General features: G+C 56.3%; 1 protein-coding gene across 1 annotated transcript in view; it reads left to right on the forward strand.

Annotated features, from left to right (window-relative positions):
• Positions 1-629: 629 nt before the first annotated feature.
• The window catches only part of LOC123830642 (contactin-6-like), a 174,809-nt gene continuing 149,033 nt past the window's right edge, over positions 630-26,405 (forward strand). Inside the window, 1 exon segment of the mRNA XM_045857110.1 lies at positions 630-678. The gene's annotated coding sequence lies outside the window, so the exon portion shown is untranslated.

Here is a 26,405-nt window from a genome sequence, read left to right on the forward strand (position 1 = left end):
CTCGCCCCGCACCCGCGCCCGCAGCCGGGGGCTGAGGCATGCTTCAGAAAGCTGATGTTTCAATCCCGTCCACATCAGCGCCGACCCTTGACAGGCGGCATCTGAGCTCTCAAATGAGCGGGCGGTGAAACCAGGGGAAGGAGGAGATGACTGCCCTTCCTGCTGGCAACCGAACAAGTAGTTAGCCTGACCCAGTTTCCAGGGAGAGGGGTTTTCTGACGCCCCCGCAGAGGGGGCCGTCTCCTGGCAGGGACGCGGGAGGTGGCCCGGCTGCCTGGCGCGCGGGGATGGCCGCGGCTCTGGGCGCCGCCCGACGCGCCGCCGAAGGGTGGTGAAACCGGGCTGGCGGGGGAGAAGCCTGCTTTTGCATATTCCGCGCGGCGGCGGCGGCCTGGCGCAGGTGCCCGCGGAGCGGCGGGTCCGGGCTCCGGCAGGAAGGCAGCCGCCGCAGAGGAGCGCGATCCCCGCTTAGGCGCGGAGCGGAGGCGCGCAGGGCCGGCGGCGAGGGCTGGCGCCCCGCTGGGACGGAGTCCCATTATCTGCGGGCTGCACGGGCGTCCGCGCGGCAGCCCGGCTCCTTCCGCCTGCAGCAGGCTCCGTTCCGCGCGCCGCGCCGGGAGCTGGGGACGCTTCTGCAGGGCGACCGGCGGCCTCCGGAGACGCTGCCCCCGCAGATCGGTGAGTGCAAACCCTGCCGTTTGCTGCACGACCACGACCGAGCGTTGCCCGGCCGGCGGCTGCAGCCCCTGCCGGCCGGGGTCTTTGTGTGATTAGCATAGCAGGTAAAGGTGGGGCCGAGCGAAGGCGCTGCGTTCCCCGCTGGGCGCCTCCGCAGCCCCGGCATCATCCGCCGCATTCCTTCCTCGCGGGAGGGGGCCTGGCCTCTGCGCTCCGGGAGGTGGGGATCCGACCCGGGAAGGCGGACAACAGGTACGTCTGTCAGGGCTTCCCCGGGCTCTGCTGCAGGGGAACGAAGGAACGAACGAATGTTCGAGCCGGGGTGACATTGGTGATTCTGTAGTTCCAGACGGCTCCGTGCCCTGTCCGTGACAGCCGCGGCGGCGGGGCAGGTGCGAGGGCTGGCTTTTGTCTGTCTGTCTGTCTGTCTGTCTGTCTGTTTGCCCCCGTCGGAGAGTGCAGGGGTGGGGTTCGCAGGGTCCAAAGGATGACGTAGAGGAGCGGTGACCAAAAGTTCCCCGGGGGGAGAGTTTTGCTGAGGGCCACAGAGGTCGCTGTGGGCTCCCCAGATTCCACGGGGCACGTTGGTCCTCCCTCATCTTCCGAATAAGAGCGTCTGGAGTTTCCGTGGACAATGGTAGTGCTCGTGGGTGCTGAGGTACCTGCAGTGCTTTATGAAAAGTTTCAGAACGCGATGGCTTGGAAACTGCACTTTTAAGAGCTCCGAGATGAGCCAAGTGCACTCCATTATGCTAATCGGGTGCTGATAAGACTGGGGGTTCGGGGCCTCGGTGTGCACAGGTCTCGCTTCTCCAGCTGCAAACGTCTTATGTTTCCATAACCAGCCTCCTGACTCTGCTCTTTGAGAAACGTTCGCAGGACGACCGAGGTAGAGATTAGTTAGAGAGACAGGCAGGCAGGCAGGGCAGGGGCATCACACAGACTGGATTTGGAAGACGGGGCGTTCGTGATTTTATCCACGGAGGCAATCCTTTGAAAGGAAGGGAACTCTTCCTTCAAGCAGTTTTTATTTACTTGATGGGTTTATCGTCTTTTTAAAAACGACTGTGCTTGTTCAAGGTTTCACCAGCTTCCATGCGTTGTGTTCTGTGAGGAAGGAGCTACCCAAGCCCTCTGCACGCCCCCGGCCCTCTGCCCCCACACGCGTGTGAGAACCTACATGGATTCCCCAAAGCAACGTCCCCACACGAAATGCTGGAAAGGATCAGGAGCACCGGGCTGTTTCATTTTTGGTGCTTCAGTGGCTTTTACGGGGAGTCAGGGCGTGCAGTCCAAAGATCTCAAATACGTAACCCTGCACATTTTATAGAAGGCTCTTTCTATGAGGTTATATAAATGCATAACTTATCACCGCTTAGCAGAGAAGTCCATCACGTATCAACCGCCACGCTGAATTCCCCCGTGCGAACATCTCTGCTGAAGTGGCAGCGTAGTTTCAGAATTCTCCGTGCAACCTAGTGACAGATTCCTCTTGTCATTTAGAAAATTAGTGCGTATTTGGTCTAAGCTCAGACCGAAAAAGTCAATTATCTCGTGAAGAGAATGTGAAGTATATTAAGTTGTTTGCATATTGGGGTGGGGGGGGTGTTGTTGACAACTAGAAATAGCAGTATAAAAGCAAATTTGTACCTTTTTAATTCTCCAAGTAGAAATAGGAGGGTTATAAAATATTTGCTTACTTATTCACCCATGTATCACACTGATGAGAGGTGCGGTAGTGGAAGGTAGACACACAGAGAATAACTCAAACTAGACATAAAAGTTCAGAAGAGAAATCACATCACTCGTAAATAACGACCATGAACTTTGGAGACTGTCACTGGAGACATCCTATGTGCAATTTCAAATAAGAAAATGTGTGTGTTGTGTGAAGGGGATGGAGATTTTTAGTGAGAATGGTTTCTGACCATATGTCTTTCTAGTTCTTTTTTTTTAAATAAGAAGTATTTAGCCCTGGCTGGCGTAACTCAGTGGATTGAGTGCGGGCTGCAAACCAAGGCATCGCAGGTTCGATTCCCAGTCAGGGCACATGCCTGGGTTGCAGGCCATAACCCCCAGCAACCGCACATTGATGTTTCTCTCTCTCTCTCTTTCTCCCTCCCTTCCCTCTCTAAAAATAAATAAATAAAATCTTAAAAAAAAGAAGTATTTAGATAATGTAACCAATGATAGGTAAATAAATGCTCTTTTGAAAGACCAAAAACTCATCCTTACTCTTAAAAAAAAAGGATTAAATTTTAGATTTGCATTAAGCAGAAGAAAGGATCTGACGTAGAACTAAGGCAATCGCTACATTTAAGGTCTTTGTTTCTTTCCAAAGACGATATTGCTTTTAGAAAATAACTCTGGAGTCAGGAGCAACCATAACAACATTAGCAGTGAGAAGTCGGTTTTCAGACGCCTGTTTGAATATGAAACAATCTCTTCCGAGTCCTCGCAGCGGTGGCTAAACAAGTCGGCACACGGGATCTGTGGTCCTGCCCCTCCCACACACTGCCCGAATTTCATTGTCCGCTTCACGTGATTGAGACTCACAGTCTTTGCCTTCTGGCTTAGTTCCCCGAGTGCTGGCTTTGGCTTTCTTTACGTGTGAAGGGACTCACTCCTTCCTAAGCAGGCTTTGACTGCTCGATTCGCCATCCCTACAGTCCTTATTTTAAGGTATTTCCTGGGCTGTCGAATTCCACTAAGAATCCCGTCACCAGAGAGGGAGTCGCGGATGCTGGGAGTTCCGTGTGCTTGCAAAGGACATCCTTCCTTTCGCCTTGCACACGTCAGGCAAGCGATCGTTCTGGAGCCGCACTTGTTTTCCCCTCCAGAAACGTGTGCGCATCTGCAAGCACAGCTGGGGGCCCTCCCCGTTCCGGGTGTTGCTGCACGGGGGGGTGAGGGGGGGTGTCCAGGCCCGCCTGGAGTTGCCGTCCTGGCGTAGAGCTCGCTTCTCCTCTGGTGGGCGCCCACGTGGTTCCTCGTGTCGTGTTCGCCAGACCGTGTCACAGAGTGAGTGGGTGGGTCTTCGCCGGCTCTTCCTGCACACAGTGCACCCGTGGCCTCTTTTATCTCACAAATGTGCCGTTACATTATATACGCACATTTTTGTAGGGGGCGCTATGTTGCTTTTCTTCTTTTCTTTTAGCATCGCCAATTATGGGCGTGTTGGATCTCCTTCGTCTGTCTTCCCATCTAGCATAGTATCCAGGTTCATTTTTAAAAAGATTTTATTTATTTTATTTTTAGAGAGGGAAGGGAGGGAGACAGAGAGAAACATCCATGTGCAGTTGCTGGGGGCCATAGCCTGCAACCCAGGCACGTGCCCTGACTGGGAATCGAACCTGCGACGCTTTGATTCGCAGCCCACGCTCAATCCACTGAGCTATGCCAGCCAGGGCTGCATTCATTTTTAAATTCATACTTTCCGTTTCATTCTGGTGGGTTTCAGGAAGGTGTCCCCCCACATCCCGAACAGTGGCTCCCAGTCACGGAGGTTATAATATTGCCACTTCTCTGTAGCTTTCATGTTTTAATTCTTTCTTTTCCTTTTTCCTCAATATTTGATTTCAGCTACCAACTTTCCTTTTACAGTATGCACAGGAAGGTGGTGTTTGAAAGATGTTAAATCCATGTGAAGAGCAACCGTCTAGCACGTTCCTTAAGCTGTGGCTGACTCTTCTTGAGATTTGTTCCTTCAACTGCATTTTTCTTTGTTTCCCCCCCCCCTTTCATTTTCTTTTTCTTTAAAAATAAGCCTGAGGGGTGGGCAGCCGGAGCACGGGTGAAGGTTGAGGGCATTGACTGAAACCCGCTGGTATTTGTCAGAACCCAGAGGGTGAGCCTCCCCAGGAGTGAACCTCAGCACCAACTGGATCTGGACAAACAGTGAGGTGCCTGTGCGGGTCCGTCGTTGCAGCCGGTGGCGGAACCACGTGCCGCAGCGTTGGGGAAGCTGCACGTGGGTGGGCGGGGTGGGGGGAGGGGCTAGAAGGTTGTAGGGTAATCTCTACCCTCCTGAATGACAGGAGGAAGAGGAGGAACTCGTCTGCACCCCTGGCTCTCCGCCCAAACGGCAGTCCGAGTCTCCAGCTCTGAGCGGGCGTCCCGGGCTCCGCCCACTCACGCTGTTCCCCGAAGACTGGGCCACGCTTCCTTTCTCTCTGTCGTTTCTGCAGAGCCAGAGAGGGATGGAAACCTCTTCCTTTAGTGAGCTTTCAGTAAAACTAGTTCAGTGTGACAGAATTTTCTATGGGGGAGTTTCACCGGAAAATTAAATGTGGCTCATTACTCCTGCGGACGGGGCCACCGGTGGTCAGACCTGGCGCTGACCATGGGTACCCCGGTTATGGTTAAATACCGGTTGCGGAGACGGGGCGCCGCGGCACGCCCCGATCCGAGAGAGCAGAGTCACTGGACGTGGGTTCGGTCTCCGATTGGTCTCCAACGATGAAGTCTCTGGCCCGACTCCGGTACAGTAAATCCTCAGGTACTTTACAGTGGGATCGCGTCCCGGGAGCGTAAATCAGACTCAGCCGTCTCACACGCTTTAAGGCAGTCGCGTGGGAATGAAGCTCATGCATAATAGGTGTCTTGTTAAATAACGAGTGAAATGGCGGAGGTGCGGAGACTGTTTCGGGAGGAAATAAAAGACTTGTGCATCGTGTGAGGTACAAGCCCACGCGGAACTGGAAGAGCCTGTTCCACTCTCAGAGTGCGAATGAGGTGAGGGACCAGGTGAGGGATCAGGTGAGGGACCCAGGTGGGGGACCCAGGTGAGGGACCAGGTGAGGGGCCAGGTGAGAGACTCAGGTGAGGGACCCAGGTGGGGGACCCAGGTGAGGGACCAGGTGAGGGGCCAGGTGAGAGACTCAGGTGAGGGACCCAGGTGGGGGACCCATGTGAGAGACCAGGTGAGGGATCAGGTGAGGGACCCAAGTGAGGGACCCAGGTGGGGGACCCAGGTGAAGGACCCAGGTGAAGGACTCAGGTGAGGGGCCCAGGTGAAGGACCCAGGTGAAGGACTCAGGTGAGGGGCCCAGGTGGGGGATCAGGTGAGGGACCAGGTGAGGGACCAGGTGAGGGACCCAGGTGAGGGACCCAGGTGAGGGGCCCAGGTGAGGGACCCAGGTGGGGGACCCAGGTGAGCGGGCAGGCCAGGGCAGATCTGCTCTGACTTCTGAAGCAAGCAACTCGGCCTCTCGCTGCCTCAGTTTGCCCACGCGAAATGGAGATGAAAATAGTACTGACTTCCCTGTCTCGGCCAAAGGGTTCAGTAGGTTCATGTGTGAAAATACCTGGGAAGAAAGCCTTGAAATGAATAACCACTCTTTGTGTTAGTTGTTTAATTATTTTTATATTAGTGTTCCTGCTTGTAATCCGTACTAGGTTTGTCTGTGAACCTTGGGAGTAACTGGGGAAAACTAACAGAAAACGATGAAAAGAGGGAAAAGATACAATCTTCAGCGCATTGATGACATTGAGTGTCTGGTAGGGAGTTGCACCTGGAGGTGTGAGCCGTGGTGAGACGTGACTTCGGCGGGGCTGGTCCGGGGTCCCGGCAGCTGAAACCCCAAGCGGTGTCTCCGCACCGCTGGGCCACCATCACACCCGCCCAGGAAAGGGGCCTCGTTTAACTCGGTGATTATAAAGGCAGCGCACAGAAAACGAGACAAAATAAACCGCAGTTCCTTCCAACAAAGAAACAGACCCCAGAGCATGTCTGCAATCCCTTCCTGGTGCCCAGTTTCTCCTCTCTCTTCTCTGAATTAGCGTCTGAAAGCCCCTGCAAACCACAGTGGGGTTGGAAGGAGGGGAGAGATACTGCAGCAGGAGATGGCTGTGTCCCCACTCAGCCCCTCTGCCCGGGGACACTGTCATCGTTTATTTTATTGTGTCTCCTCTTTCCTGCCTTTATCGGGTTCGTCAAGCATGCTTTGTTCACTCTTTTCCAGCTTTCATAGGCTTACAACTTATATGCTCTCTTTTCACACTTTAGGGAACGGGAGTATTTTACACCAAAATATTACTTTGTATTTTCACATAGAGCTGAAGATGGTCCACCTCTCCCCGTCACAAATGGGACAGTGGCGTGTCACGGAGAGTTCTCCGAGACCCTTCTCCCAGCGCCCATGTCCCCGCTGCTGAAACCGCACTGCGTGTTTAGCCGCCCCCGGGAGTTGGGTGGGTGTGGCTGGGGTCCTAGCTAGTGTTCCTGAGTTCTCTGTGTGGCCTTTTTTTTTTCGTGCTGCGTATATGCATGTCCTGGATTTATTCCCTGTGCAGGAAAAGCGATGCAAAGGTCATTCTAGAAACAGTATTGAACTCTCTTAAACTGTGTCTACACTTATCTATTGGACTTGCACTCTGAAATGACAGCGTAGCCAGGCGCAGATCTCCAGGGTGGGTGACGTTTCTCTCTCAGCCGTTCTGCGTGCCCCGCTCCTGGTCTGGGGTGTGCCTTCGTTGGTGAGCTGACCGCTCGCAGCCCCGCGGTCGTGTCTGTGAAGACAGACTGGACTTTGCACCCTGGCGGAGAGTCAGCGCTCCTCTTTGCACCGGTGCCTTCGGGTTCACTGCGACGCACGCCGGGGTGTGTTTGTTTGAAATGCACCCCATGGGATCCTCTACAAACTCCCAAATCCAGCTTTCTGCAGCTCTGGAAGACGCTCAGGTAGCGGATGTTGAGTCCCGCCTCCTTCCACCTCTGCACCTTCTCTGCGGGAAGCTCGTGGACGGTCTGAGTCTTCTTCTTCTGCTCTCCTCGACTTGCTGCGAATGGTTTCCTGCATCTGCCTTTTTTGAGTTGCATTCTGTGTGATGTCCTCTGATCCATGATTCGTATATTTATTTGTTTCAGGGAATATATTCTAGTTTTTGTTGTTTCTTTAAAAAATTCTCTCCCTACTCTGCTCGTGCCTGTTGCCTTGTCTTTTGTCCTTTGGCTCAGCAGAAACTCGAAGTAAGCCTATTTTGCAGCTGAATGTTGACGGTTCCTCTCTCTGTACACTTTAGGGGTGGATTGCTTCGTTACTTGAGCCCACTGGGTTTCCCTTCCAGGGGGTCCTCTCCCGGGTCTCTGTGAGTCCCCTCGGAGCAAGCTCACCCCCCGCCGACCTCATGTTCCAGGAGACACCGGCCTCTGCTGCGTGGTAGCTTCCTCCCTGTGGTGGCTCCCTCCTGTCGCCGCTGGAGCGGCTCAGTTATTCCTCACTTTGGACTGGTTTCTGTGTTCATTTTTGGCCTAAATTTAGCTGACCATGCAGACAGAATGCATCTACGCCCTACGACCCAGCTGGGCTCACACCTGATGTTCCCGCGGCCTTTCAGGGGACTCTGGTCCCCCGTTTCATGCGGGTTCCGTGGGTCACTCCCGCTTAACCCCCTCCTCACCGGTGAACTCACATCTCCTCTGCGTGTTGGGCTGGGGGGGTTTAGCGGTCTCGGGCACCGCCCCGGTTCTTCCTGCTCTGAAGGGCTCCCCTGCACCCATCTGCCGCTCCCACCCGGCGGAGGAAGCCTTGTGGCCTGCCGCAGACTCCCGCGTTGCCTGGGGGGTCTCCAACGCCGTGGCGTCTCTTCAGGGGTCACCAAGCTTTCTGGTTGCTGGCACTTTTGTCCTGGTTCTGCTGTGACTGCGTCTCATTCTTTCAGTGCGTTTTCTATGGAATCGATGGGGTGGAGATGGAGACTCATTCCCAGATCTTGAACCCAGAGTTGAGATGTCTAACACCAGATTTTTTTTTACAGAAATTAAAGATGGTCACTTTCCTTAATTTTAAGTAATTCACTAGGTCCTCACATTAGCCAGTAAGCGATGGTGAAAGCCAGTCGCGCCTGTCTGGTCACTGGCTCCCCAAGTGCTGATACAACTCGCCAGAGCACCTGCTGTTGTCTGCAGGGCAGTTCACCGTGAAACAACGTAACCGTCTGGAATTCAGTTCAACAGCTGGCTGGGGACTCAGTAGTCCCCATTCTTGGGGGGGCTGGGGCACATGAATTCCTTAAGTTTAATGCCGTGCAAATTCTTAAAACATAGAGGCAGTTACTGAAGATTTCGTTCACGCCACAGTCCCTGATGACACAGGGAGGCCGACAGCTGACCACCCACTTTCCCTGGAATCTCTGCAGATTAAAGAAAGAACATTGGGTGGAATTTATAAAAGCTTTTCTTAAAGTCTCCTTTTAAGGCAGGAAGGAGAAACAAACAAACAAAAAATACCATATAGTTTTTCACGGTTTCTAGTCATCTGACACTCTCATGTGTGTGTTTCATTTTCCGCACTTTTGTCTGCGTGTGACTTGAAGCAGAGTGTATCGGGGCTGTCTCCCCTTTGTGGGCACGTGGGCGCCGTCTCCGCCAATACCAGCAGCAGGCAGGCCTGTTGGATGGACCCGAGCTCGTGGCAACAGACCCTGATTTGTCAGCGAAGAGCAAGAAACGAGACGGGCCAGGAGTCCGACACGCTGCTGATCTCCCACCAGCGGACCTAAGGAGAAATGAAAGGAAGGCCTGAACGTTTCGTTGGGATGAAAAGGGTACAGTTGCTCCCAGGCCGATGCAACGTGTCTCTTCCCATGTGTAACATGGAGATGTTTTCGAGGTGTTGCCTGTGGTCAGCGAATTCTTTCCACCCTTCACTGTGACACTGTGGTGCTGGCAGGCAGGCTGACTCTGACGTCCCTGCAGACAAAGCAGCCCGAGGCTGGGAATTCAAGAGTTCTCCTAAAATCATGTGGTGGTCAGAACATACGGGTTGTGCAGAGGTTCCGACGGCGTTTCGGGTTGTTTCTTCCTGTGAAGCGTGTCTTGTACGTGACTTGCAGAGGCGAGGGGTCCCTGCCTGCTCATCCCCTTCGGGGCCTCCGCCCCCAGCCGGTGTGGGAGAGCCGGCTTCTCGCCGCTCTGGTCCCTCCTGGGGCCGGAGTCTACCTGGAAAGGGGGGATTCACAAAGGACGGCGCCCCCTGTAACAGCCACGCTCACATGATTGTCGGATCACACACCCCAGCCGCTTCACCTGAATGTGATTTGTTTTTGTCAAGGACGCGTTGCCCGTGAGCTCACTCCGTTGGTGGAATCTGCTCAGAATGTGCCAACTACACCAAATTCTTAAAGAACTGCCATAAATCACTCGATATAGCAGGTGCACAAAATTAAAAAGCCAAACAGAATAGTATTTATTTTCATCCTTTTTAAGTTTTTTTAAAGTTTATTTATTTTTAGAGAGAGGGAAGGAAGGAGAAAGAGAGGGAGAGAAACATCAGTGTGTGGTTGCCTCTCACACACGCCCCCTACTGGGGTCCCGGCCCACAACCCAGGTTTGTGCCCGGACTGGGAATCGAACCTGTGACCCTTTCATTTGCAGACCAGCACTCAATCCACTGAGCCACACCAGCCGGGGCTATTTTCATCCTTTTTTTTTCTGATCATTCAAGTTAGACACATCTATTATACAAAACTTAGAAAGATCAGGAAAATATGCATTTCTGATTATCCTGTCGCTTACTCTGTGGCATCCTAGCAGTGTGTGTGTGTGTGTGTGTGTGTGTGTGTGTGTGTGTAAAATACAACTTCAGGGCGAATCTGCAAGTTGTGCTTTATAACCTGTTTTGTTAACACATTGTGAGCATTTCCAGCTACCATAAATATTCTCCTAGAACTGAAAGATATTCCACCACAAGGGTGAGCCATAAATTTGCTCAAACCCATAAACTACCACCAGCTATTTAGCAAACATTTCACCCATTTGCTGCCTGTGAAAAACGCGGTGGTGTATCTGCCCTTGCCCCTGAGCCCTGTGCACGTCTCCCTGATTATTTCTCAAAAATAAACTCCTAGTGTTACAATGTCAGGGTCAGAAGGTGCATACTGTGCTAAAGAGGCCGGTGCGTCTGCAAGTTGCCCCTCCGGAAGGCAGCCCCCTGCACAGCCCGGTCGGGGGACCCCGGCCGCCCGCGCACGAGTGACTGTGGTGTGATTTGTTGCAAATGCTCTCCCACTGAATCAGCAAAACACACACACACACAAAGTCTATTTCAAAAGAGCTCTACATCACCTTCCCCCCCATAAATGCGAGTGTTTGGGACGCCCGTATCTGCTCCTTTGGTGAAGTCCGCCCACACCCTGTGTCCGCCTTCCCACTGGGACTCCAGGGGCTGTTGCGTGTTTGTGTCTGAGGCTCGAGGAGTTCATCGCCCGTCAAGGAAATGAGCCGTAGTTTCTGCATGTCCGAAACGTTTTCCCAGGTTTGTGACACACCTATCTGACTGCACGTAAGCGTGAAACCGGTGACACGCGTGACACCTCTCCGAGCCTCCGTGTCCTCCCTCCCGCTCAGAGGACGACGCGAAACCTGAGTGAGTCAGTGTCTCCAAACACCTGCTCAGCTCTCGGTGACACGCAGTCATTGTCCTGGTGGTGCTGCTCAGTCGGCATCTGACCCCGACAGTCTGCCGGGGCCCCGGGGAGCCCAGACGGGGCCGTGGGAGGTTCCCGAGGCCCGGGGGCTACTTTTGTTTAAACCCTGACGCCGTCTCCGGCGTGTGATGGGCGCTCAATACATGCCGGCCTCACGGGTGTCGATTCTACGTGTCCCGGAGCGGCATACATTTACATGCATCTGTGCTCCCTGCACATGTGCTGTTAGAGCGTCATCAGGGTCTGCTGGCGTGGAAAACAGCCCGTATTAAGATAATTCATGTCAAACTGAGATTTACGTGTCTGCCCTTGGCAGCCGCGGCCATCACGCCCCGATGAGGCAAGCAGGACTTATTTATGGCATCACGGCCAAGGGTGTCTGACCTGTCTTCGGGGATTTATACTGCGGGCTCCTCGGATACTCGGTGGAATGGGACCACCGGGAGGCGCTGGTGTAGGGGGCAGGGTCAGGTCTGTGGGTAAAGCCTGTCACCGTAAACATCTCCGGACATCAGGGGACAACTCAGGCATCACAGGCAGGGCGTGTCTGAGGTGTGTGGGAATGTCCTCTCGGGACAGCGAGCTCCAGGACGGGAGAGGCACGTCTGGGTTCTCCCGGGGCTCGGGATGGCTGACTCTCGAGTTCAACGGCATTGAACTCGGTGGCCCCTCTGACCCCAGGGGAGGCTGTTTTTGTCTCGGAGGAAAACAGTGAGGTGAGGTGTTTGTTTTTGCCAGGAATGCATTTTTTCAGGAATGCGTTTCCACTGGATTCAGACCTGACTGCTGTGCTCACACCTTGGCGTGTTTGACGGTCCGGACAGGAGCCACGGGACAAACACGTTCGGCTTCTGGTTTAGCGTCTTGACGTCGCGGAAGCAGGTGACGCTGCAGCAGCCAGCAGCCCCTGCGTCCTTGTTTTTCTCCAGGCGAGAGCCCTGGCTGGTCTCTCTCAATGGCTCCATCCAGGAAATGTCAGTGTAGCCGCACATAGAGACGGCAGAGACGCAAACGAGAAGTCACGCACCCTCACGCGAGTTCCTGAGAACTCTCTACACCCGGTCTTCGTGTCCCGGCTCCTGCAGGCCTGGCCGACGTGACAGTGTGCGGGTCCAAGGGGTACACCGCGATGATCTGATGTCCGTGCATATTGCACAGGGATCACCCCAAGGAGGTGGGCTCCCAGGTCGGAGGGCGGGGCGGCTGAGACGGGGCTGGCAGGAGGAGAGCCAGAGAAGACCAGGTGCTGGTCCAGCCAGGTGGCCCGGAGGGCCGGGTGCGGGGGGCCGAGCGGAGGGGACACTGCGTCCCGGCCAACAGGGCTCGCAGCTGTGCCAAGGCTTTGAACTTTCTTCCTGAGAAAAACGGTAGGGCGGCCGCAGATGACGGAGAATGAGGGAACCCGGCCAGGCGCAGGTAACAAAGTGTCCATCCCGGCGTCCACGCGAGCCACTTCCCCTCCCGTCGCTCAGGTCTGAGCCCCGGGCAGGTGTGGACTCCGGATTCCAGGGGGGGGGGCTTCGGCACGGGGGCAGCCGCCTGTCTGGGGTGCCTTCTCCTCTGACAGCCGTTTCACGGGTTCTGAGATTGTGTTGTCTGTGCCACCTGGTAACTTTTCCACATAAAAGCCAATGGAAACATTTGAAAAGGAAGTAAAAAAAAATGGTTTACTCATTTTTAAAGTCCAGGGACAAAGTGCAGAGCTTAGAAAGTATGTAAAAGAGCCATCTAGAAAAATGAAAGCACAAAGATTATGTCCTTCTTAAACTTTCTCCCTCAATCTTTCTGTTTGGGGAGAACCACAGTTCTAACACTTTGTTCCAACGCCAAACTTCATAGAAACACACAGACCCCCAGGACTGTCACAGTGGGAGCTGACCCCCCCGGGGGTCCCGGCGGCCCCTCCTGCCCTGGGGGGACAGGCCGCTGCTCCCCTCAAGAAGCAGTCTCCAAATCCTTCCCTGCGACTCTGCTCTGGACTCAGGACCTGTTTGGGGCAAAAGTGGAGGTGAAACTCTGCCAAGCCTGAGTCCTTAAGAGGCCAGGAGCCTCTTAAGCCTGGACCGTCTGCTTCCATCGTCTTGGGACCCAGCACCCCAAGGCATGAAGTCCTGGTGTCCGCTGGCCAGACGGGACCCCAGGGTCCCAGGCAGGTGAGACGTGACCCCGGTGAGCAGCGGCTAGGACCGCGGTGAGGGCTCCACAGGCGAGACTCTGGGCCGCCGCCTGAAGCAGGTTCCCCGGGACTGTCCCGTCCAGCCGTGCTGGGTGTGGCCCCTGCTGCCCTTCACGGATCTGCTGGACCGTCCAGTGAATTTTGTCACAGAATTGTGACAACAACGAACTGTGTTCACCCCTGCTTTTTGAGGTGCTTGTCATGGAGCATTGCATAAATGAAGCAATAACAATTCCTTGTTTGATTTTTATGAAGAAAATGAAATGCTCTGCAGGGTCTTCGTGGTTTCCGTCTTGCACATCACAGACCCCGATCTCCTGCGTCCCCACTTAAAGCACGCCAGGGCTCACACGGCACGGGCCCGTCTCCAGAAGCTGTGCGTGGTTCACCTTGGATTTTCGAGTCTTTAAAGTTCTGAACTATAAAATCAGAGCAGGAAAATGAGAGAAACGAGGCAGGAAATCTCCATTAGAGTTGTTTTAACCTCCGTGTGTCTTCTGTGTGCAGAGCTGGTTAGAGCCTGAACGGAGACCAGAACACGCGGCTGCCCGCCACCCTGACCGGTGCGGCGCAGTGGGCTGGGCGCCGTCCCTGCAAACCGAAGGGCCACCGATCTGACTCTTGGTTTCGGCACACATCCGGGGTGCAGGCCGGGCCCCCACTGGGGTGTGCCGGAGGCAACCGACCGCTATTTCTCTGACACATCAATGTTTCTCTTCTTCTGTCTCTCCTTTCCCTTCCCCTCTCTCTGAATAAATAAATAAAATTTTTAAAAATGTGCTAATTTTGACCTTTGGGGGGGAAAAAAGAAGGAAGCAGGTTTGCAGTTAGACACCCATGTCGTTAGAGTCAAGAATATGGATGGCTCCTTTTCCGTCTTGAAAACCGTCATAAATTTCTCACCTGACGTTTTAAAGCGCTGTGGGCTCGGGGGCTGTTTCTAGACCAGGTTATAAACAGTGCTGGTTGGGAGTCCCCCCAACGGGTGCGGCAGGTTTTTACGGGCGCCTGGCTGGCCAGAACCGTCCAGAGGTGAAAATGCAAACGGAGAGATGTGGTTTGAGGCACAACTTCCTTGTCGCCACGCAGGTTTTGTTCTGTCGTGCGGTCACTCTGCTTTGCTGACCTGCATCCTTCGGGCCACGGGGGATGAGAACAGGGAAACCACGACAGTGAGTCTCTCTCTGGTGTGACGACACTGGCACCTGAGGCCACCAGCGCAGCGGGCAGTCACTTTTCACAGGGCCGCCGGAGAAATGACGTCAACCACGTTCCGTGGTTTAAAGTGACAGTGGTGGTGCGCACATTTTCCGGAAAGGTCCATTGTTCATCTGAGCACTCCACGTTACATTGGTTCAGTTCTCCGTACGGCTGGGGCAGGGCAGCATGTTCATTCACAGCGGTTCCAAGAACGTGCATTTGCAGCTGCCGCTCATGTCCGCGTCAGAAACGCGCCCGGGCGGTCTGCGTGGCGCGAGTGCGCGCACCGAACAACCTCCCTGCTTACAACAAAGCTGCTCTTCACATCCGCCATTAGTCGTATTTCAGACTCCGAAAGACCCAAGTGCCGTGGCCCCGAATTTCAGCTGTCTCAGGGGACAGAGGCAGGGGCAGCTGTGACACTGTGTTGCGTGTGGGGTTTTGCAGGTGATGGGCTTTCCTGCGTCATGGGGTTTCGGGTTTTCTGCCAGGTGCCGATGTGGGTAATCGGGGTGGTTTCAGAGGCGCGTGGCCCCCAGAGACAGGGACACCCTCTGAAGGGCCGGGGTCCCGCCGCCGGGCGCGTGGTGGGGAGTGCGCCTGGGGACGATGAGCCCAGAGGTAACTGAAGCCGGGACCCGGGTCCCGGGGGCGAAATCGAATCACGCGCAGGCACCCAGGGGTGTGAGAACCCACCCCCGTCTGCAGGGTTGAGACTTGGAGTCCTCAGCCGTGGGGGAACCAGAAGTGTAATCGAGGCCCAGGGTGTCCAGGTGAGTCTGATGCAGAAAGTTAGCCTGCGGCAGGGTCAGCACCCGGAACCTGTGCGTCTTGTCCTCGAGTTTCTGCCCCCGCCAGATGTTTGTACTCCCCCGAGGCCGAGGCGGTGAGACCCCCGAGAGGATAATGCCTCCTGCCAGGAGGGGGAGGGGTTAGCGTGGAACCCAGGGGGCCTGATGGGAACCGAACCTCCGGGCGAGGTTCGGTGTTCTGCGCTAGCGGGACCGCTCCGTGCGCTGCTGTGGCGTGCGGGGTCTGTGGCCCCGCCCCACGCAGGCTCCCCGGTGAAACGCGTGTCAGAGCTTCTACGTTTGCGATTCAGTAACTGACTTTACACAAAACAGGCTAGGAAAATTCACCAATTAAAAACACACTTTTAAAAATCTTAAAAGAAGTTTTAAGATGGACCGTTTTACCAGGCTCCTGTGCGAGATGTAAATCCTGGGAAGGGTTTTCCCTGAGGTCGAAGGGTCAGGCCTTCAGATAAGAGCGCAGAATATCCCAGTGTTACGGATGCCGTTTAAATATTTCAGGAAATGATCATAAGCTGGCTTGTCAGCGGGTCTGATCGTTCCGGTGGATTCGGTCTGCTGGACTTGTAATAACTGAATGTTCATCACAGTGAGAGTGAAGGAGGGTTTACTTTTCCTTTTTAAAAGATTATGAAAGAATAATGACCATCTGTATGAGGCTTCACATTTTGAGAGGAAACGGCGTTTGTATTTGAAACCCTGATGAACTGGGTGTTGGTTCAGGAGGCCCCGTGGGTGGGCGGGGAGACCCGCAGGCCCCTGGAGACAGAGGCTGAGGCGCCTGGGTGTCCATCTGCGGAGACCGGAGGTCCGCTTCCTGTCACGCTCACAGCGGTTGAAGTCAAATGGTGTAATGTTTGGACAGCCTATACTCTCTGATGGTTAATCTGCTTGTTTAAAACCCAGGAACCCAAAAGAAAATAAGAATTTCAGTGTGTTTAAAAAACGTCAAAATAATGTAAATAGGCTATTACCTGGCCTGGCGGTTCTCCTCCCAGTCTGAAAGGAAAGCGGATGTTTGGGGTGTGGTTTTAACTCCGAACAGAGCCAGCAGCTCCGCACGGTTGATTTATTCAGACAGAACTGCTTTTCGGTTTAGGGTATGTGAGCGTTCGCTCTTACTGAGATCCTGGCTGTAAAACACAATCAGGTCTTCTCAGCAATAGACGAGCCGTAGGGAAACACAAGAAAAATTACTGAAGGAACCACACGAAGCAGGCAGACCATCGGGGGAAAGTAGGTGTTTCTGAAATTATTGTCAAAACACAAAAATGGCCCCTCGATTTAGGGTCCTGGAACCTGGGAGAAGCCAGGGCGCCCCTTCCTCAGAGGGCGGGCCCTGCTGGTCCCGCGGCCTGCGGACGCCCCTGAGACCGTCCCTCTCCCAGCGGGCCAGCTGCAGAGAGACAGACTCCTGTTGTAGAGGGACCCCACGGGGAAAGGGACGCACCTTCTAACGACGAGTCCATTAACACTTCCATTCAATGTTCAGCTCCGTTTCGTCCACCCTAAACCGGTGCTCCAGGGAGGCGGCCGTGTGCTGGCCGTGTCGCCGGAACTTCGGTGGAGGAGAGGCCGTGCAGGGAGTGACAGGCAGGGTGGGTCCCGGCCCCGGCCTGGCCGTCACCCCAGCTCCCACCTCTGCCTCGCCCCTCATCGTGAGCTGGTCGGACGTGCCCAGTCCCCACCAGAGCCGCCTTCCCTGGCGGTCGGTCAGAGGGGCAGAAGGGAGGCGTTCAGGCTGGGCAGGGGGTGGGGGTCAGGCACCTGGGGACTTGAAGCCTGGCCGGCTGCCCCTGACTGGGGGTCGAACCCAGCCTCTCCAGGCTCAGCTTTGCCTCCTGAAAGGCCAGGAGGTGAGAAAAACCCAATCTCTTACGGGGGCTTAGAGAATGAATCGATGTTAACGAACCTAACAGGGTAGCACAGCGCCTCTGGAGGGCAGGGTGGGCAGAAGTAGGCCCGTACGGAAAATAGTACAATAACTAACAACCGACAACACCAGAATGAGGTCTGTGTTTTGTGTGCTCGCAGCCGTGAGCCGACTCTTGCCCGCCTGCGGTAGTTACTCGGTGAGCGTCCAGCACCATTACAGAGCGTTACCGAGGTCACCGCGAACAAGGACACGTTGTGGCCCCTGAGGACGGGGGTGACCCAGACGGCTCCGGGCGGGTCCCCACTGCACGTACAGGACACATACTCCGCTCGAACTAGAGTGATGACGAGGAGAGCGGCATGCACTCTGTGTAGTCGCGGGCGCCCTCCTCGCTCCTGGCACAGACCAGCCCTCGGCGTCCTCGTGGGGACCCTGAGAGGTCAGCCACAGCGTTCTGCGTGTTCCCCCCGCCCCGTAAAGCGCGGCCCGGGGAGGGCGATCTCGCCAACTGCCACTTCTCGGTGGAGCCCGAGTTCTGAGCAGGGCGGCCCTTGCCCCAAACCAACATTTCCCACCACCGTCTCCATTCCCAAACTGGACGCCGAGGCCTCTGGCACCCAGTGACCCCGGGGGCGTCGCCAGTGGTGGTGACGCATTCCAGCAAGCCCGGGGCGGGTGCCCATCAGCTCCCGTAGGAAATACTGCCTCTGGGGGCTGCTTGCACGCCCAGGGCGCCCCTTTCCTGCCCGGGGCCTGCCTTGGCGGACACCCTGTGAGGAACCCCCCACCCCCCGTGGGGACATGGCCTGGAGGCCGAGCTCCATCAGACCCTTACACACCGATGGTTTCCCCGGGGCTCGGAAGTTCTCCCGGAGCTCACAGCCCAGCAGGGAGCGTGGACGCAGGCTCACGGGAGCCCGCGGGGCCGAGGGTCCCCAGCACGGATGCCCAGGCAGGTCCCGCAGCGCCGGTGGGCACTGAGGCGGCACTGCGCACTGGCAGGAGGTTTACTGGGCGGGACAGCAGCCCGGGAGGAGGAGCGTGGGAGGGAGCAGGATGCACAGCCTTCGTAGAGTCCCGGGGACAGCCGTGACGAGGTGCTCACTAACCGCACCGTCGCCTTCTGGACACGTGGTGGGTCCCGGCAGGACATCGGGCTCTGGGGGAAAGGTGAAGGTCAGAGTCTGTCCTCGGGCCGCGACGTCCCTGGGGTTCCCCACAGGGAGCCCGTATTCAGGCGCGTGGCAGGAGCAGAGAAGGGAAGGAAAGGCCGGGGAAGGAATACATTGCGTTTAACTTCTAAAGAGGCTGGAGACTTGGGACACAGTAACTGCAGGGCCTAATTACTTTGGAATAACTAGTAGCCAAATGCATTCACAAATATTGACATTATTCAAATCAGCTTCGTTTTATGGGAAAGGACGCTGGATTTTTGTCCCCCCCTGCTGAATAAATGAGAGGCATGTGCACATTTTCCCAGAGTCATGACTTATTCAGTTTACGGTCTAATTATTGGCTGAGAAGATAAGTAAATAAATTAGCCTGTGAAGAATGGGGGCCTGGGAGTAATTAATGCAGGAAAATGCATCGCTTGATATGGGGCCGGCGTGCACATTCCAGAACAAGGGCTTGGTTTCTGGGAAAAAAAACATATAACAACATCAAACAATCTTAAGGATGAAGTGAAGAGATAATTAAATGATTTCCAGGAGGACGTGTTCAGATCCGGTGGTGAACGCAGTGACTCCAGCCCAGTGAGGCTCTGGCTGGGACTCTGCCGCCTGTCCTGGGGGGTGGGCCCTCGTGGCTGGGACTCCGGAGTAACCCTGCCCCTGGGTCCCCCGGAGGACACTCCCACACTCACCGGGGACCCCCGCCCCCACCGCCGACTGTCTCGGGCACACGGCAGTTCCTGAGTCCCTTATACACGACGACGGCGTCCTGAGGCTGAAGCGCAGGGGCCCTCAGCCCCCAGTGGCTGGGTGGCCGAGGGAACCGTCTCCCTAAGGCTCCTTCCCATGCTGGGCGCGTCCTCACGGGCAGCTGCCCCCGCTCCGTTCCTTCCTTCGTTCCGCAGAGACGTGAGTGCTCACGGCTGCCACGTGTCACAGAGGCAATAGTGGAGGAGCCAGCAGCATGCCCCCCCCAGCAGCACCCAGCGCCCCCTCCCTGTTCTGTGTGACACCCGAGCGCCCACCACTGCCCCCACAGGTCTGCAGGGCAGCAGGGTGACAGCCACGCAGAGGAGGGGCCGGTGAACGGACGGGCCTTTCAGTGGTGTGGGCCCGCTCCCCCGCGCGCACCAGTCATCCGCTGACACGCCGTGTTCAAGTCAGCGCACCGGGAATGACACGGCAAGACGCCATGACTGACCGGTCGCGTGGGTGGCAGCGGCGGGAGGGGTGCGGCTCTGGGCGACCCCCAGGGCGACGGGTCCCATTCGCAAGATGGTGACGCCGACCCCCGAGGGGCGTGGAGAAACGTCCTTTCATCCCGAGGACAGTTGCCCCTTGAGGAGAACCCTTCTTCTGAATGCACACTTTTTTGCCCAGATTTTTGAGGGAAAAGCAAGGATGCGCCTCATGCATGGGTATGATGATTACGTACCGTGGGTATGTATAGTAGAGGGTACAACGGTCCCGTGTACAATGTGCACAAAATGTGGGTGTGCATTATACACGGCAAAATACGGCACGCATTGTTAAAATGCATAATATTTAAATATTTATGTATTTAAATATTTATTTGATAGAGGCTTGAACGATGGAAAGTGGGAAGGTTTGGCCAGAAACCGGGTGTTGGCTGCGCCTACGGGCCCCGGATCCCAGGGGCTGGGACTCAGGGTGACGTCCCGCTGTTAGCAGAGCCGGAGGTGACTCCCGGGGAAGTGGCCTGCCCGCGGTGTCACGGGTCACTGGTCTGGGGGTCCCCACACCCTTTTCCCATCCGCATGCTCATCTGCTACTCTCGGGTCTCCCGAGGGGACGGCAGGGGACAGGCGGCCCGCACGGGGGCGGGTGGCTGAGAGGATGAGGATTCGCTCCTCGCCCACCCAGTGCCCTCACGTCGCATCCCTGGCTCCAGGGCCACCGCCCGGACCGGCGTGCCATCCTGTCTCCCGACGCCATGACTTGATGGAGGTGACTTCGGCAGTGCCAGCGGCAGCTGGGAGTGGCGTCCAGCATTCGCGGCGCTAGTGTGTCCTGCCGGACAGATGACCCGTGCTCACGGGGCGGCCGCTGCCTGGCGCCTCCGTGGAAAACACCGCCCCCTCTCCTCTCCTGTCTCTTTTCCGCACAAATGTCGTCTCTGATCCACGAAAGCACGAGTGGGCAGGGCGAGCGGCTAGCTTTGTCTGGGATCACCCGCAAGGGGTCCCACGTGCGGACCCCTGTCACCTCTCCCCACCCACCTGGGGAGACGCTGGAAAAGCAGCCCGGGATGGGGGGTGGCAGACACGCAGAAGTGGCTGTCACAGCTCGGTCAGATTCCCTCCGCCGGCCGCCGGGACGGGAATTCTAAAGCCACCCTCCGAGGAGGGTGGTCACTGGAGTCCTTTCTGAGTGGGCAGGCGTGGGTCCGACCGGACCCCTGCCGCGCTTACCCGTGGTGGGCAGAGTGGGGCCTGCAGACGGGAGCGGGTGGGCCCACTGGAGGAAGAGGACGGGTGGCGTCAGAGTGTGTGGGCGTGTGCTTGTGTGTCTGCGCGTGGGCACCTCCGTGTGTGGGCCGGCATCTGTGTGTGCATGTGTGTCTGTGTGTGTGTGCATGTGTCTGACTAGAAATTATTCAAGCCAAACACGATTCCCGTTAGCCAAGCTCAGCCCCACTTAAAACCTCCAACTTAAAACCCCCCGAGGTCACAACGTTATTTTATTCATATCCAGATGTGTGTATTGTTTCTCAGAAGTTCCGAGAAATGGCTAAACTGAGTTGTCTCGGTACCAGCTTCTGAGACGCCTTGAGAAGCAGTGTCCCTGCTCGCCCTCGGAGCGCTGCGTCGGGCGGAGCGGCCCGCTGACCCCCCTCAGACCGGTCACTGCGGGTGCAGGGCGCGGCTCACTCTTGGGGGTTCACCCCGTGCCCCCGTGCTGACTTTCGGCGATCAGCGCCAGCAGCTTAGCGTGGAGGGTTCTCAGGGTTTCTCTGTGTAGAGCCAGAATACATCATCTGCAACCAGATTTCTTCCTTCTCAGTGTTGATTTTATTTACGCATTTACTTACGTACTTACTTATCGCCAGGTTGCCCCGCTAGGCCCCCCAGTGCGACGCCGGGGGGCGACGGTGGGAAGGGGGCCCACGTCTCCGGTGAGGCCCTGGGGGGGGGGGGAGGAGTCGGGTCGGTCACCGCTGAGGCTGAGCGTGAAGCTGGCTGCAGGGTCCCCCTCAACGCGCTGTCCCACTTGGAGGGAGCTCCTCCCCGGCTCTGCTCTGGTGAGCCTGTCCGTCCCGCGGGGCGCCGATTTGCCAGGATCCCCGATTTGCCAGGATCCCCTGCTGTGGCTCAGTTCGGAGGACCGTGGGTTGTTGTTGTTTTTCATTTATTCCCGTCATTCCCACGGTGGAGTATTCCGCTGACGGGTTTGCCGTAGATCGAGCCGTCCCTGCATTTCTAGGGGAATCTCACTCGGTCACCAAGGGTAAGCCTTGTAATGCGCCACTGGCCCAGCGGTGACGTTGCCCCCTGGACAGACGCTTGTCTGGGTATTGTCCATCGTCTCACCCCAGGGGGGCGGTGGCACCTGGTGTGCGGAGGCCGGATGCTGCCGGATGGCCCGTGACGGACAGGACAGCCCCCTGGCCCCCAGCCGCCCCCCACCCGGCCGCTGGGCTGGGCCACGCTCTCTCTCCCACTCTCTCTCCCAGCCCCCTGGCGGCGCCTCCCCCTTCTGCCCCCTCCTGCCCCCTCCTGCCCCCTCCTGCCCCCCCTCCTGCCACCCTCGGGCCACCGAGCCTCCCTCGGCATCCTCTGCTAGCCGAGCTGCCCCTGGTGTTCGCTGTGCACCCCGTCCTGCCCTCCGGTGCGGACACCCTCGCGGGGGGGACCCTCCGCACCCCCAGCACCGTCGCTTGGGGGCCCCTCCCCCCTTCCTCCGTTCCCAGCCACCTCCTCCAGGAAGGCTCTCTGACTCCGCTCAGACTGGGGGGGGGGCATTTCCGCCCTGCTCCCCCTCCCACCACCGCACACGCCCCAGCCCGTGTCAGAGTAGCCACACGTGCGTTTCCATGAGGTCTTGGAGGATAACACGCAAGCCTCCCTATTTGCTCGTCGTTATATGTTAAAAACTTGCGGCTTTGCCATTTATTATACATGCACACGTATACTCACATATACATGTATGTACACACACATATATATCACAAGAATACATGAGTGACTGCACCTAATTCCCTTTTCTTTATAACATCCAGTAAACTTAGTTAAGAAATGCAAGCTAATGTTTTGTGGGTGTTCACGTCAGGTATGTGTGTGAAACAGAAATAGTAAATTAAAATATTACTTCAGTTATCCAAGTCTCTGCTACTCTGCCTCACCCATCGCCGATTATTAATGTATCTGATTTCTAAGAATCATCCAATAATTGATCCAGTGTCTATGCAGAGTCTGAGAGAGAGACCCCGAGGTTTGGAGCACTGGTTTTCGGGTTGGTTCTAGAGTAAATCATCACGGTCCGAGGCCAGACTTGAAAGTGGGGTCTGGGGCCGAGGAAAAGGGTTCCCTTCGGCCTTCTGCGTCCACGGGCTCGGAGCCTGGTTTCCGCGGGACTTGTGCTCTCCCGGGCCCGGTCCCGTCTCCGGAGAAGGAAACGGGGTTCCTCACACACAGGCAAGTGCCAGAGGCCATGGGGGCACGCCGCGGGTGGTGCCGGGCCACGGTGAGAACGGCGCTGGCCAGCCGCCAGCTTGTGGAATCACAGAGGGACCCGTCCTTCCTCGCTGCCCTTTACAAACACGAGGAAACGAGTCACAGAGTCCGCAAGGCGCCCCCAGCGGCAGGGGGCTTCCTGGGCTCGAGGTGGAGCCCGGTGTCCGTACGAGTTGGCGGTGCTGTGAGCTCCTGTGCGCCGGAGCCCGGTATCCCACTTGACCTGGCGCAGCACCCATGGCGGCTGGCCGGCCGGTTCTCTGCCGAGCCCCGGTGGTGCGCCGAGACAGTGCCGTCCCGGGAGGAGATGTGGAGACAGACAGAGGTCACCGCTGTGCCATCTCAGTGGGCCGCATGCGCTCTGGCCACTGAGGACGGAAGACTTCAGTCCCCCTGCTTTCGTACTCCCCAGCGCTTCCCAGTTCTGACACCTGCTGTTACTGTCAGCTACACTGCAGGCGCCCTCGGAACGGTGGGCCTTCTCCGGGCCCGACTGTCTGTGGAACCACGCACGGCCTGTTCCTCCGAGGGTTTTCTTCGCCCCCCTCTGTGTGTCTAGGTGCTTCCATCGAGCATTGTTTGGGGACGTTTCGGGCCTCGCTTGCTTTCTTTGCCTGCGGGCTTTCTGACTGCAGGGGAGGCCGAAGCAGCACTTGCTGTCAGAAGAAGAAGCGTCTACACGGGCGTGTTAAGTGCAGATGCCGGTGGAGACAGGTCGGACCCCAGGCTCCTCCCCACGGCTGTCCGATCAGGCAGTGAGCCGGGCGTCCAGACAGGTGGCCGACCCTCCCGAGTGTGGCTACAGCTCAGTGGCGACCCCTCCTCGCCTCGGTCCACCCGCCCTGCCCCGTGTTCCGCAGCTGCTCCTCCCTGCGACACCGCCTGTGGTCTCTGTCACCAGCCCCTGGGAGCACGAGCTGCAGGAGGGTGGGGGGGACCACGTGGGCCTTGCTCAAGTTCCTGTCGCAGACACAGGAGCCCTTAGTAGGTCATCAACCAGCATGGGTTCAGTGGGCCTCTTTTGGCTGCAGACATACCTGCTGCCTCGGGCCGGGGAGACGAGAAAGGCTTCCCCCGCGATCGCGTCCCCTTTGCGCTGAGGCGTCCTTCCCGGTCTTGTCCAGCTGCGTCCTCTTCCCAGCACCAAGAGGGACAGTCCCCCAGAGAGGCAGCGCCTTCCTGTCGGCCCAAGTCCTCTCGCCCCCCCCCCCCCGACAGGCCGATCGGTCGGTCATCGCATCGCTGGTGCCTTACCCGCCCCGAATCGTGTCCACCTGACCGCATCCAGACTGCAGGTGTGTCGCTGAGGGTTTGGGTACAGCACATGTGAGGCACAGGTGTGTGCTGTACACAGTGCATGCATGCATGAGGTACAGGTGTGTGCTGTACACAGTACATGCACATGTGAGGCACAGGTGTGTGCTGTACACAATGCATGCACATGTGAGGCACAGGTGTGTGCTATGCACAGTACATGCACATGTGAGGCACAGGTGTGTGCTGTACACAATGCATGCATGCACGAGGCACAGGTGTGTGCTATGCACATTGCATGCACATGTGAGGCACAGGTGTGTGCTATGCACATTGCATGCACATGTGAGGCACAGGTGTGTGCTGTACACAATCCACACATGTGTGAGGCACAGGCGTGTGCTGTATACAGTACATGCACATGTGAGGCACAGGTGTGTGCTATACACAATCCACACACGTGTGAGGCACAGACATGTGCTGTACATAATGCATGCACATGCGAGGCACAGGTGTGTGCTGTACACAGTGCATGCACATGTGAGGCACAGGTGTGTGCTATGCACAGTCCATGCACATGTGAGGCACAGGTGTGTGCTGTACACAGTGCATGCATGCATGAGGTACAGGTGTGTGCTATGCACATTGCATGCACATGTGAGGCACAGGTGTGTGCTATACACAATCCACACACGTGTGAGGCACAGGCGTGTGCTGTATACAGTACATGCGCATGAGGCACAGGTGTGTGCTATACACAATCCACACATGTGTGAGGCACAGGTGTGTGCTGTATACAGTACATGCACATGTGAGGCACAGGTGTGTGCTATGCACAGTCCATGCACATGTGAGGCACAGGTGTGTGCTATACACAATCCACACATGTGTGAGGCACAGGCGTGTGCTGTATACAGTACATGCACATGTGAGGCACAGGTGTGTGCTGTACACAATGCATGCACACGTGAGGCACAGGCGTGTGCTATGCACAGTGCACACACATGTGAGGCACAGCTGTGTGCTGCACACAGCTCATAGACAGGCATGATTGGGGGTTGTGTGACCACACGTGCAGCTACACACACCAGACCTTCTAAGTTATACACGCATAGAACTTCATGCATAGAACTATGCAATTATATCTGTATCTACAATATAGATTATACACATGTATATGCTTTTCATATATTTTATATGTACTCCGCATACTTTATATATCCTTACAAAAGCATTTATGTATTTATTTTCAGGTCATATATAAAAGTTTAAAGTGCCCATTTTCCTCTCCTAAGGGATATGGAAACACAGCTGCTTAAAAGACTTCCTCGCCCAGGTGGTAATGAGATACAACTCCCACTGACAGGAAAACTCATTCTGTGGCCTGTCGCAGCTTTATATAAATGTTCCGATTGCAGACCGGCAGTATTATCACAGCGCAAGAAGAAATGTTTCCTAAGATTGTTGCCCCTGTATTATAAGCCAAATCCGTTTTCAATTACATACCTTCTTGGAGTTCTAAACTTGAGGGGTCGGGTTTGCGGGCGCCGCTGTCTGCTGTCAGAGACGCAGCACGCACACAGGCCTGTCTGAGGGACTGCGTTGAATCCCCCCGCGGTCGTGACATTCAGGCCGGGCCGGGGCTCGGTGACGCTAACCGGTCGCCAACTCCGCAGGCACAACCAGGGGACGCCTGTCAATCAATGAACCGGCTTCATGTCCTGTAAACAGAAATCGGAGACTGATCGAATTTTTCTCCTTGCAATCTGCTACTTTGATATCAAGTCCTCCCTGCATTGACTATGTTCTGCTGATTGAACCAGTCCCCCTGGGAAAAGGCCACCTAACACACAACTCGAGGGTCTCTCCTGTTCTTCCAGGACCTTCCAGGGCCTGCCCCGGGCCCCGGGCCCGCAGCAGGGGTGGAAGGGTGTTCTCCACATGGGGAACGTCGGTATCTGGTACAGCCGTTGAGTTGTGCGTGGGTGTGCAAGTGCCCGGAGCAGAAACCACTCGAGCAAAGAGTGAGCGACATGGGCAAAGGTGTGCCTTTAAAACCCTTTAAAATCAAGGGGGCGGCCGGGCAGGGCCGGAGGGCCAGAGGCCGGTCGCAGG

This window comes from Phyllostomus hastatus, unplaced genomic scaffold (genome assembly GCF_019186645.2).
Source record: "Phyllostomus hastatus isolate PE091 unplaced genomic scaffold, TTU_PhHast_1.1 phas_scaffold_129, whole genome shotgun sequence".
NCBI classification, from domain to species: Eukaryota; Metazoa; Chordata; class Mammalia; order Chiroptera; family Phyllostomidae; genus Phyllostomus; species Phyllostomus hastatus.